General features: G+C 44.1%; 1 long non-coding RNA gene across 1 annotated transcript; it reads left to right on the forward strand.

Moving 5' to 3' along the window:
* The first annotated feature begins 10290 nt into the window (after positions 1-10290).
* On the forward strand, positions 10291-13036 carry LOC309359463. Its single transcript, XR_014163839.1, has 3 exons — positions 10291-10806; positions 11042-11211; positions 11460-13036. It is a non-coding gene; the product is annotated as an uncharacterized lncRNA (long non-coding RNA).
* The last annotated feature ends 23 nt before the right edge of the window (positions 13037-13059 follow it).

Here is a 13059-nt window from a genome sequence, read left to right on the forward strand (position 1 = left end):
GTGTAGTGTATCCAGTGCTCCCCCCCCCCCTAAAAAAATGTTTAGGAGTACTCTCATTTTGACTCAAGAAAATCATCATTTTATAATTCAAATCGGGGGAAATAAATACAGTAAATGGACAAAAGTACAAAGATTCACACAATGTTTAGGGTTATGTGTCCCCCAACAAAAAAAGCACTGAGTGTATCAACAAAGAGACGATAGGACCAGAGGCTAGGTTCTCTTAACAGGAAAAGGCAACTTTCAGGATTTTGTCTACTTCATTGATATAATCTTTGCCTTAGACAGTCCTGAACGTGCAAAAGATGTACAGTTTGGTAAGCAGAAAGAGTTTGTTGATGCCTTAAGGTTTTCCTCATGAAGCTCACCAAAATCTGCAGGTGCTGGAAATCATGCAGTTCCGCAATTTAGTCAAAATGGACCATCCTACTGAATGGGGTAACTTGCAGAGCAAAAAGTTGCTGGACTCTACCATATATTTGAGAAAGTGGTTTGTCTGTCTGTCTGTCTGTCTGTCTGTCTGTTCTCCATAGGTTTGGATGTACCTCGAGATATCACCGCCAAATTCAGCACAAGGCTACAAGGCAGCAGCAATTTTCATCAACATCTTCACTCCGGACTGAAACATGACTTTAGTGTGACTTCACATGATTTTTGGCGTAAGGGGTCAAAACTGCACAGATTGCAAAATTGGCAAGAGGATTCCTGAGGTGGGGTGGGGTGTTTTTTTATGTCAAAGTTGAACCATCAACTGTCATTTTGAATCAAGATGATGGACCAAATTAGCCCTAATTAAAGAATAGCTCCTCCCAAAAAACATGATTCAAGGCCAAGTGAGGTACTGGGTCTCTGGGTCAGGTCAGAGCCCTTGGTTTGTGTTGCTATGTGTGTGCATGTGTGCATAACTTATTTATGTTATGCACACTATGTTGTCATTATGTTATTCCACCACATTCATTTCAGTGCAAAGGAAACACAATGCAAATGGGGGCAGGGGAGTGGGTACATAAACATGTTTTGTTTTCAGTCAGAAAGCAGCAACAGCAGATAACAGTCAATATTCGCTGGACTGATTTCTGTTCTGGACATCTGAACAAATAAGCAAACACTAGCTATTTTTTCCATGCCCATTTCCATCAGAATTATCTGAGTCAAGTACAGTAAGTCTGAAGGCTTTGCTTACAAGAAATAAAAGTGGAATTTATGTGTGGACCTTTAGCGGCGGTTCCTCTTTCAAACTGCAATCAGCTACTTTGGGGGTGGGGGGAACTTGCAGGGTAGGATAGGTTGAAAAGTATCACCCAATGATGTAGAGAGCCATGTATGCCCACCTTGAGCTCCTTGGAAGAAAATGTGGCATATGAATGAAATAAATGATGAGAGAGAGAGAGAGAGAGAGAGAGAGAGAGAGAGAGAGAGAGAGAGAGAGAGAGAGAGATATGATAGCACTGGGGGCAGAGCAGAAAGTAAAAGCTGATCGATAGCTTCCTCCACAGTGGTGCTGTGGGTTAAACCAAAGAGCCTAGGGCTTGCCGATCAAAAGGTTGGTGGTTCGAATCCCCGCAACAGGGTGAACTCTCGTTGCTCGGTCCCTGCTCCTGCCAACCTAGCAGTTCAAAAGCACAAAGTGCAAGTAGATAAATAGGTACCACTCCGGCGGGAACGTAAACGGCATTTCTGTGTGCTGCTCTGGTTCGCCAGAAGTGGCTTAGTCATGCTGGCCACATGACCCGGAAGCTGTACGCTGGCTCCCTTGGCTAATAAAGCGAGATGAGCGCCACAACCCCAGAGTCGTCTGCGACTGGACCTAATGGTCAGGGGTCCCTTTACCTTTTACCTAATTTTTTACTCTTCACTAGTGCCGAATTACCAAATAGGCAGAGTAGGTACCAGCCTGTGGGGCCCATAGGCTGGTACCTACTCTGCCTATTTGGTAATTCAGCACTGCCTATTTGGTAATTCGGAAACCTATGTCCCCACTGTTGAAGGATGTGTGGGTTCAGAATTGGCCTCCACAGTCACTTATGGACACACCATTAAGACAATATTCACGGAAGACAATCTCACTTGGCTATGAGTGATCGCCAAAGAAGGAGCCCCACAACAAGGGATCAAAATAATATTGATTTATCTTGGAAGAATATTGCAAAAACGTATTAGGAGTTAATTTGTGAGGGCCCCACCCCCTGATTTTGACTGCCTAGCAGCCTCCACAGGGATTAATCCAGCACTGCCCTGAGATTTTAGCCTTTCCCTGGAGACAACCCTGCGCATGTTTACTCAGAAGTAAATCCCTCTCTGTCCAATGAGGCTTCCTTCAATCCTTGGCTGCCATTGTTGCTGACTCTTCTGGGCTTAAGTAGGGCACTGTTTAATGTCAATAACCAAGGGCGTCATTTGCCCTACATTTTCTGAAAAACAAAACAGGCAGGAAAGTTATATGCCTTTTGAGTCATTTGTTTTTAAAGAAAAGTCCAAAATAAAACAAGTGGGAATTTCTGGGCTGATAAGTTTAGTATACAGTGGCCAGTGCTTTGATTTCCAGAAGAGATAAAGATGACAACATCTCTTTTTAAGGTTGGACCAGCTGTTATGATATAGCAATGGGAAAGCTTTCGAGTGCCCTTGCTCTGTTTTGATAAAGAGCTCTGTGATAGCCCCAAAGCTTACATGCAGTGGTACCTCGGGTTAAGTACTTAATTCGTTCTGGAGGTCCATACTTAAACAGAAACTGTTCTTAACCCGAAGCACCACTTTAGCTAATGGGGCCTCCCGCTGCCACTGTGCCACCAGAGAATGTTTTTTGTTCTCATCCTGAAGTAAAGTTCTTAACCTGAAGCACTATTTCTGGGTTAGCAGAGTCTGTAACCTGAAGCGTATGTAACCCGAGGTACCACTGTACTTGGTACTGCCAGGATTTCTTTCTAGTGTCCAAATTTTTACTGATGGGTGGACAATTACCCATCAGCTAATTACTAGGTGATCTTTCATAAGCTCCCAGATTGGTAGCCAATAGTCGTATTAGCCTGTGACCGCAAAAACAATCAAGGCAGCAGATGAGCGTGTCTCCACACCCACCCAATGACCTTGTGGGTGGGCAAATACCAAGATCACAATCACCACGTCCTTCATTCACCTGGGGCATGTCCAGGGAGAGAAAGACGTGGGCGAACTAATAAAGGGGAGCGTTATCAACTGCCTATCGAGTAACCACACCCACTGCAGGCTCTCGACTCAATCTAGGGCAAACGCAGCTGGTTGAATCATAGAACTGTTGAGTTGGCAGGGCTCCCAGAGGCCATCTAGTCCAACCCCTTTCAATGCAGGAATCGCAGCTAAAGAATCCCTGACAGGTGGCCATCCAACATCTGTTTTAAAACCTCCAATGAAGGAGGATGGTTGAGGACAGGCATGAACTGTTCTAGATTGAGGAAAACTGTATTTTTTGTGCTACAAATAGGTTAGTGTTTTTAGGCAGCTAGGGACAAAAAATATGTAATAGATCACTTGCTCTGAGACCCCACAGCTAATTCTCCCCTGGCCCAAGTAGGACCAATTCAGCCAGCTAGCCCTGGGGATTATCTAATGCTTATTTCCCCTAAATTGATTTTTGATTTTTATTGTTATCCATGTTTTTATACTGTATTTTATGCTGCTTTTATAATTAAGTGTTTTAAATTTGTTGTTAGTCCGGTTTTTGAACCGGGAAGGGCAGGGTATAAATAAAATTTTATTATTATTATATTTATTACATTGCGTGCAGACTCTATAGAAGAAAACAAGTGTTCAGTCTTGTGTTCAGTCTTGTTCAGTCTTATTCTAAAATAAAACGTCTCTGTGTGTACACAACACAAGTGTCTTGCGGCGTTTTGAAGACAAACAGATTTGTTATAGCATAAACTTTTTGGACTAGAGTTCACCTGATGAGGTAAGCTTCTACCCTGAGCAAACTTTCGTTGCAGTAATTCTGTGCTGCAAAACTCTTGGTTGTTTTTCATAAGCTTATATAAGAAAATGTTGGTCTATAAGGTGGGGGCAGGGACTTCAGGTCCTCAATTGAGCAAAACCTTGATTAAGACCAATCTGGCGAGCTCCTGGGTTCTCCAAAACTTCATCGGGAGTGTCAGTGTGGTGTTGTGGTTGGAGTGTTGGACCAAGACCTCAGAGACCAGGGTTCAAATCCCCACTTGGCCATGAAGTTCACTGGGTGACCTCGGAGGCCAGACACTGCCTCTCAGCCTAACCTACCTCACAGGGGCGTTGTGAGGATTAAATGAGGGTGGGGGAAGGAAGCATTGTGCCACCTTGAGCTCCTTGGACAAAAGGGTGGGATATAAATGAAATCAATCAATAAAAAGATGTTAAACAAAATAGGGGCATGTTGAATTATAATAATAAACAAAGGTAGGGGAAAAAATAAGATGGCATTATAGCCACCTGGGGCTGCTCATTTTTTTAAAAGAGGGAATTTCATGAGATTTGTTTTTCCAAAAGATAAAGAGAAGGCTTATTCAGTATCAAGGTACAAGTTTTTATTGGGGCAATAAAAAATAAATTTAAATTTATTTAAAAATAAAATAAATTTAAAAATAAATTTTAAATTTAGCCTTCATGTTATTACTTGCTAAACTTTGCCCATAACCACATTCTTCTTTATTTTAAAAGTAAAATTTTGCCTGTTTGCTGTTAATATTTCTCATGGGACAGAAAATCAGTGAAAATTTTTTTTGTAGAACACTTCCATTTGGTTTCGCTGGCACAGCAGGTGGGGAGACTGTGGTCCTCCAGTTGTTGCTGGACTACAACCCCCAAGATCTCTCCGGATTGGCCATCCTGCTTGGGGCTGATGGAAGTGGTAGTCCTAAACATCTGAAGAGGTTTGTGAATGCTGCTGCCAACTGTTTATTTATGAACAAGGAGTGCCTGGTACTGCCTGGCGAATTTTTAGAAACCAAAAAATTGTGCTTTTAAGTGGATAGTGTAATTTGTGAGTTGGGACCCATCACACCAAGAACCAGGTAAAGTCATGTTTCAGTCTGCCATCTTGTTTCAAAATGGCGCCCAACACCCCCGCCCCCACCTTGGGAATCTTTGTGCTGAATTTGGTGATATTATCTTGAGAAGTGTTCAAATGTATAGAGAACAAACGGACAGACACACACAGAGACAAACCACTCTCCAAAATATAGAGCAGATGTTATTATTTTATTTATTACACTTTTCCCCCAAGGAGCTCAAGGTGGCATATATAAATCTCCCCTCTTTTTAAAATTCCCACAACCACCTTGTGAGATAGGTTAGGCTGAGAGACAGTGACTGGTTACCCAGGTGACCTAGTGAGATCCATGGCCAAGTGGAGATTCGAACTCTGGTCTCCTGGGTCCTAGTCCACCACTCTAACCACTACACCACCACTGTTTCTCTCCGGCTGTTCTCTGCTTCCTTTTGAATACAACATTTTCCTCTGCAATTGCTTATCTTGAACTGACATCAGAAGTGAGATGGTATCTGGAAGACGTCCATCACAATTTGTGCCTCTTGCCACTCTTTTTGTTCCTGGGTATGTAATTCTTTCTGGAATTTTACGCAAGACAGCTCTGATCTTGAGTAAACCCCACTGGACTCTGTGGAAGCTTTTCTCCTCAAAATAGGAACATTGTTCTGCTAATAATGACAGGAGCCAGAAAATACAGACTGGGCCTAGTAGATAAGAGACATTTTGAAGGCATGAAGGTGCTCTTATCCCATCAATGATGAGGAATCCTCCAGGCATCTCCTTGGCCCTTAATCATTAAACCTACTGCCAGGAAGTAAAACCATCTGGTCCTCCTATTCACATGGAGGACGCCTAAAAGGCCATTCACTGTTAATAACTCATTCTTGCCCCCCTTAAAAATCAAATAGCCCTCCTGTGGGGCGTGTGGTTGGGAACCAAGGGGTTAGAGGGTTCAAATTAGGACCTGGGAGAAACCAGGGTTCAAGTCCCCACTTGATGATTAGATAAGGCTAATATTCTTTATTTGGTTATTCTAGCACATGTGCAACTGCACTTATTCTATGTGCCTATTCTATGTGCCAAACTATAGTTTTCATTTTTCATTTTCACCTAGTCTTATAACTCTCCTCTCTGTTTTATATACATTATAAAATAGAATAAGAAATATTTACCAAACAACAACAAAACCAAAACAAAGCCCTATGTGGCCATGTCACTCATTGGGAGGCCTTGAGCCAATCACTGACTCGCACAGCCTAGCCTACCTCACAGGGTCGTTGTGGGGAGTCATTGAGGAAGAGGGGTTATGCACAAAATGGAGGGATATAAATGCAAAAAGCTAATAAGAAACAAATAATTTTATAAATAAAATTTCCATAATAAATAATAATTTTACACTCTCCACTCTTAGTTTTGCCTCCTTCGGGCTCGGATACATACTCTTTGCTATGACTGCTGAGGTGGGATCTGTCTTGACAAGCCCAAAGTCAAGCCAAGCCCTTCACTGCCCTTCTATTGCTACAGCAGCAAGCCAGGATCTTGCCATGCCCCTTCACCACCAAGGCTATTTCTTCCTCGCTTTCAGTCCCCAGTTAGGCAGGGAGCTCTCAACTCCATCTCCTTGTAGGGCGGTGGGTTCGTGTCCTCCCCAGATCTCCCTGATGCCTCCAGGGTGGTAAACAACTTCCAGGAAAGATATCTGGATACATATCCGTGCCTGTGTATAAATTATAATCCCCCCTCCCAGGCAGCTGGTATGTGTAAACAGCCGCCACTGGATTGTGAGAGGCTTCTGTGTGCTGAGTGATCAAGCTTCAAAAATATCCACTCTGAGTCTGGCTGGGGAGGGGAGAAGCAACATACTCCTCCTGGCTTGCCTCGTGAACCTTTTTTGGGAGGGAGGTATGAAATCACCAAGGGACGCGGGTGGCGCTGTGGGTTAAACCACAGAGCCTAGGATTTGCAGATCAGAAGGTCGGCGGTTCGAATCCCCGCGATGGGGTGAGCTCCTGTTGTTCGGTCCCTGCTCCTGCCAACCTAGAAGTTCGAAAGCACATCAAAGTGCAAGTAGATAAATAGGTACCACTCCAGCAGGAAGGTAAATGGCGTTTCCGTGCGCTGCTCTGGTTCGCCAGAAGCGGCTTAGTCATGCTGGCCACATGACCCAGAAGCTTGTCATCAGCTCCCTCAGCCAATAAAGCGAGATGAGTGCCACAACCCCAGAGTCGGTCACGACTGGACCTAACGGTCAGGGGTCCCTTTACCTTTACCTATGAAATCACCAGGTAAGCTCTTAAAAAAAGAGGGGCCCCCACTGAGTTCACCTGGAAGCTGGACCCGTGGTCAATTCTCAGCTGAGTTATAAGGCGGTTGGCTTTTCCTGAAACTATATAGATGATGTGATTCTGCAAGAGAGCAAGAATATTATGTTGTTGGGCATAGAAAACAGCTTCCTGATAATCTAGTACACACACACACACACACACACACACACACACACACACACACACATCCTAGGGCTCTGACCCTCTCCACTCTACTTGCCAACCCCTGCATTAACCCCCTTGAAGCTTCCCCTTCCCACCCCATACAACTCCTAAGCTGGCTTTTTTCCGTCCCAACCCCATTTCTGATTCTACTTCTCTGTTCTCATCTGCAGCACTCCTGCTTTCACCCTCCATGTTGATGCTTCCTCCCCACTTCTGTGTCTTCCCTTCCTCTTTACTCAGAGATCCGCTGTTGTTTAAAACTAACATTTTTCTCTGTGTCCTTCCACCCCAGCTTTATTAAAATATCCGCTGTTGTTTAAAATCACCGTTTCCCTCTGTGTCACTCTATCTTCTGCCTTCTTCTCCCACATTCCCTGCAAATCCAGGATTATGATGAGGCAGTACAAGGTCTCCCAGTTTCTAGCCCTCATGCCTCATGGCTCAGAAAATACGTTTGGGAGTATATGGGCTTCGAAGACAGAGCAGCAGTTGATTTACATTCCCAGTATCCCAGAGCAGGACTGTTGTGCCCTATTCATGTCCTTGCAGGAAAGACACTCTGCACATGCGCAAAGGAGCCCTCACTTGCCATAATGCTTTTGCCTTGGTGTGAGAAGTAGACTGGAGCGGGCAGCAAGGAGGAGGAGGTTAACATTAATGAATGCATTTTGAGAACAATCTTTTACTAGGAAATTCTGTTAATTTCCCAACCACCCTTTGTTTGCAATACTTTTATTTCGGTCATCAAGGGTAAGAGAGAGTCACATGAAAGTCGTAACCGTTCTCCCGGACCATAAATGCCTCAGGGTATCTGACCTTGAGATTTCCTGAACTTGAGATTTTTACAGGTGCTGATCACTGGAAAGGGAGGCCAGCTGTTAAACTTTGCTCTCTGGCATATAAATGCAAAGAAAAGTAAGGATTTCCAGAGGCTGTGATTTGCAGGTAGCTCCAGTGCGAGACAGTGAATAGCCAATTCATTGACAATTGATTATGAGCATTCCCTCTCTGCAAGCATTTCAGAGAAAACAGTGAGATATAAACAGTGATATTTTTCAAGAAAAAGAGGTGCTGCAACTCACCACGAACGCCTCCCTTGTTCTCTTATAATGGTGCTCACCTGAGAGGTGCCGTGACTGAGTTCCGGAGAGTTCTGGCTGAAGAAAAGCCCTGGATATAAGAACTGATTTCAACAACAACAACACTGAACAACAACAACAACACTGTGCTGGCTGGGGCTGCTTTTAAACCTACCATCATATTACAGAGTTTTGTAAATGAAAAGGGGGGGGAAAGAACAGGTCCCAATGTGAGAAACTTAACAAAATATATTTCTGAAGTAAGTATGTGCTGTTCATCGTTAACTAACTTTCAACTGCCCAAAACGAAACAATCCCAGAAATTTTAAAATTAGGATTCGGCGTTCTTAAGGAAAAAGATATTCTGAGATCCTCAGCAAGGCGAATTCTGTGCATTCACCACATGTGAAAAGACACTACTTAATATCTGCAGCTAGTATTTTAGAGCAGGCCTACTCCCCAACCTGGTTCCCTCCAGATGTATTGGGCTACAACTCCCATCGTCCTCAGCGAGTGTTGGCTGGAGCTGTAGTCCAAAACATCTGAAGGGGGCACAGGTTGGGGCACACTGCTCTAGAGATACTGGCCACAGACATGGATCTTATGTAATTTTATCAGGGCTGCTTATTTAAGACTTACTTAGTGTTGGCAGAGAACCCTGCTATTTAGACTGATATACAATATGGCTTGCTCTGGTTGCTGGTCATGGAGTTCAGAGGAATTGCCTTGCATGGTCCGGTGGGCAAAGCAATCTGGGAGTTTTGACAGAGGTTGTATCACTTCTAACAGATGCCAGTACCTGTAGGCTCCTTTACATAACACGTCCCATGCTCCATGTGATAGGGATGGGGAACCTGTGGCCTTCAAAATGGACTTCACCAGCAAGGCCAGAGGTCAGGGGGGAGATGGAGTCCAAGAACATCTGTTTTATCCCTGATTTTAGCTTTCCTCCTAGGAAAGGTGCTCTCACCCCCCACCCCCACCCCCACCATCCTGATCCTCTTTTCCACACATTTTCCAGCTCTCCAATTACAGATTATTATCAGTGGTTCCCAATTTTTCTGGCCTCCGTCCCCTTGGTTCCATGAACTCATCCTCAGTGCCCCTTGCCCTATGAAAAGCATCATTCAGAACAGCAGTTTGCACAACCCACTAAGGAACATGAAAGCACAACGAAATTTGAAACACTAACAATTAGTTGCACGTTTATTCAAAATGCAATGAAAACGATGTAGTTTAATTCAACATAGCGGAGGAGAGGAACTCGCTTTTCAAAGCCAGAGAGTCATCGATATCTCCAGTGCCCCTCTGCCACCCCCTTGCCTCTTAGTGCCCCCCACCCCGGGAGGGCAATACCACGCATTTTGGGAACAACTGGATTATATCCTTCTGATCTCTTAACAATTACCACCATTTGTCTGCAGACTCTTCACCCATGAACACAAAAATCTGGAATCGGGGTGCTCCCAAGAATGGCTGCTAAGCGGACTTGAGCCCCCAAGCCTATTTAAAAAAAAAAAACACTTCTGAGGAGCGTATCAGGATTTGCTGCTAGGTCTGTAACTTCATCCAGCCCTGCTGGACTCAGATTGCTCTGCTCAAGCAATCTTTGCAGAGGCAACCACTGACTGGCAGCTGTCTGCATGGCAAGTTGAGGGTGACCCTTAGATCAACCTTATATTCTCCCTCCCTCCCCAGCCTACCTCCCACCTCCTCCCTCCCTCTCAACTTTACCCTGGTTAGCCTGTTGGCCCTTTCCCACCTGTCCCGCTAGGCTGAAGGGGGATCAACTGGGTTGGCTTATTTCAGCAGCGGTGTCGGATAAGCCCTTTGGCAGAGTCCTCTCTCCAAAGCATGTTGTACAAAGGTTACCATCTTCTCTTGGCCCAAAGTCTCTTCTTCTGCTCTTTGAGATGCTGGCGAGAGCACCCACCAGCTGCGTTTTCGCAAGCTGGTTGCAATTTTGGGTTTGTTTGCTTTTCATATAATTTTTACTGAAGTTTTAAAATTATAAAGACCAGGCCAAAATTACAGGAGGGAAATAAGAAAAAAAAGAGAGAGAAGGTATTGAAAGAAAAGCATTGCACAGCATCCTCAGGGCAGACATGGAACATGAGCACAGCAGAATATTGTTGAGGATTAAAAATTATTTCTACGTATTTGAAAAGGAAATATCACGGAAATATGTTGGAAGCAAGATGGAGCAGGCAAGGTGGATCAGGCTCCCTCTCCACAGTGCAAGGTGAAACTTGGCTTTCCTAAAAAAAATCATTTGTCTCTTCCGTATATACTTTCCTGTTTTTGTTGTTGCTTCTGTTATTTTTGCTATGTCTATTTGTTTGATTCACTTCAATAAAGTTCCGCCGCCCCCCCTAAAAAGAAGATTATTGCACACCTAAATCTCAATTCTTTTTATGAAGCATCAAGATGAGGTGGAAGGAGGTTAGATCAACAAATTCTCTGGGTGGTCTTTTCAGATACCTGGCCAGGACCTTTCATGTCAGGGGCAGAGGAGGGGGAGCAGGCAGTAGTGGAGCCCGCGATTCACAGAGCAGCTCTGTAACTGCACAGCAGTTTTTACCCCATCCTGCTATGGTTTGTGGTCTCGGGAGAAGCAGGAACAATAGCTGTCGCCTCTTCCACTCAGGTTAGAGCAATACAGGTGAGGTCAGTACCCTGGGCGGCTCTCAGCAGATCCTGCAGCCTGAGCTATGAAATATGCCTCAAGCAGTGAGGGAAAGGAGCCTTTGCACAAACTCAGAGGCATTCCCCCCCCCCCCAGCAACGTGAGATGGGTTTTGCTTGGGATCAAATTTTTTGCAAGTGGGCTGGGATTCCTTACTCCATCTTTGCTTGCCTACTGACCAGTGTTTGTGTTTTGATTGTCTAACTCAGAGCTTTCCAAACTGTGTGGTGTCGTGACACATTAGCGCGTCGGCTGCAGTGTCTGCAAAGGAGCGCTGCTGCCTTGTTGCAATGTGCTGAGCGGCAAAGGAGCCCATTTCAAGGAATTTTCAGAGTCTGGACTGTTTGGAAGCAGATGGCTTTATGAAACCTCAGCTGCCCCGCTGTTCCATGCACAGACGGGGCAATGAGAGACAGATAAGACTCTACATGACGTGCAGTCATCTTTATCTCACGTATACATGCTGCAGCCTCCTCCTACCCAGCCCCATCTCTCACGAGCCATTAGAACAAACAACTGCCAGACCTCTCTTAGGGCAATTTAATTGTAGGCCACTGCCCTCTGATCTGATTGCAAGATTTCATCTACCTTATCTGGGGCACCTTTGCGATTATGCTTGTTTGTGTTTCCCTTACCACCATGGCTGGCGGATTGCCCATTTAACACGGTTGCCAGGCTGAGGCAAGCAGAGATAAGTTTTTTCTCCATTTTTATGTACCCTTTTAACTTTATTGACTCCTCTGAGTGAAGCTGTTAATGGCAGTCGCTGACATTGCTTCCAAAGGAGAAGAGATAAAATATATCAATTGAAGAAACAGCATCTTTCGCTGGGCTGGTTAAGGTTCGCATTGAAGGACGTGAGCTTTCAGCTTTCACAGAACTCTTCAAAAACTCCTTGCATGAAGATGAGTTCTGTTAAACTTGAAAATGTCCTTGCTAGGTTCCAAAATGGCTAAATCTGTGTGATTGTTTGCTGTTCATGAAAATAGTGTATGTCTGCCTGTGCATAAATTACACATTCAAACCAATCCATTTTTTAATGGATTGGGGGCGGGGAATATGGTCAATTATGATAAATATCAAATTAACATATCATAAGAGATTGCAAGTTAAGTATTTGTGGATAAATTAGCCTTTTTTCCATTTTGAAAAGGTAAGTAGAATGATGGGGTACAGGCATGTGTTGATTTTAATTTATTGTAGTTCTCATCTATTTGATCTTTATGCATTCCTGCATTCCTGTGTAAACATGCTAACGGTATAAATAAATGTGTATAAATGGGGGCGTAGGTGAAAGTATAAAAATGGAATGAACACGTTATTAGACAAAAAGGAGCATGTCTGCCAACATTGGTGGGTTTCCAGGGGAAAGGGCTGTAGCTCCGTTGGCAAAACAATTGCTAAGCTCACAAAAGGTCCCAGGTTCCTTTCCTAGTATTCCTGGTATCTCCAAGCAAAGCTAGCAAAGTCTCCTGCCTGAGATCTTGGGGGAAACCACTGTCATACATTGTGCTGACCAGCCTTAAGAACATAAGAAGAGCCTGCTGATTCAGGCCAATGCCCCATCTAATTCAACATCCTGTTCCCACTGTGGAAATAAAAATAAATTTAAAAAGGTTGTTGTTGTTACTTACTGCCAATATATATATTGGTAACTCACACACACACAAAAAAAATAGGAGCTAAATGATCCAGAAAAAGACCCAGAAAAAACATTAGCAGTAGGAAACATTTTCTTTGGTTAATAGCAGAACATTCATGAGAACTAGTCACATGCTGTCCTGGGAGAAGATAAAAGGGTTTTACCTG

The sequence above is a fragment of the Podarcis melisellensis genome (assembly GCF_964234715.1).
Source record: "Podarcis melisellensis genome assembly, chromosome: 16".
Taxonomy (NCBI): Eukaryota; Metazoa; Chordata; class Lepidosauria; order Squamata; family Lacertidae; genus Podarcis; species Podarcis melisellensis.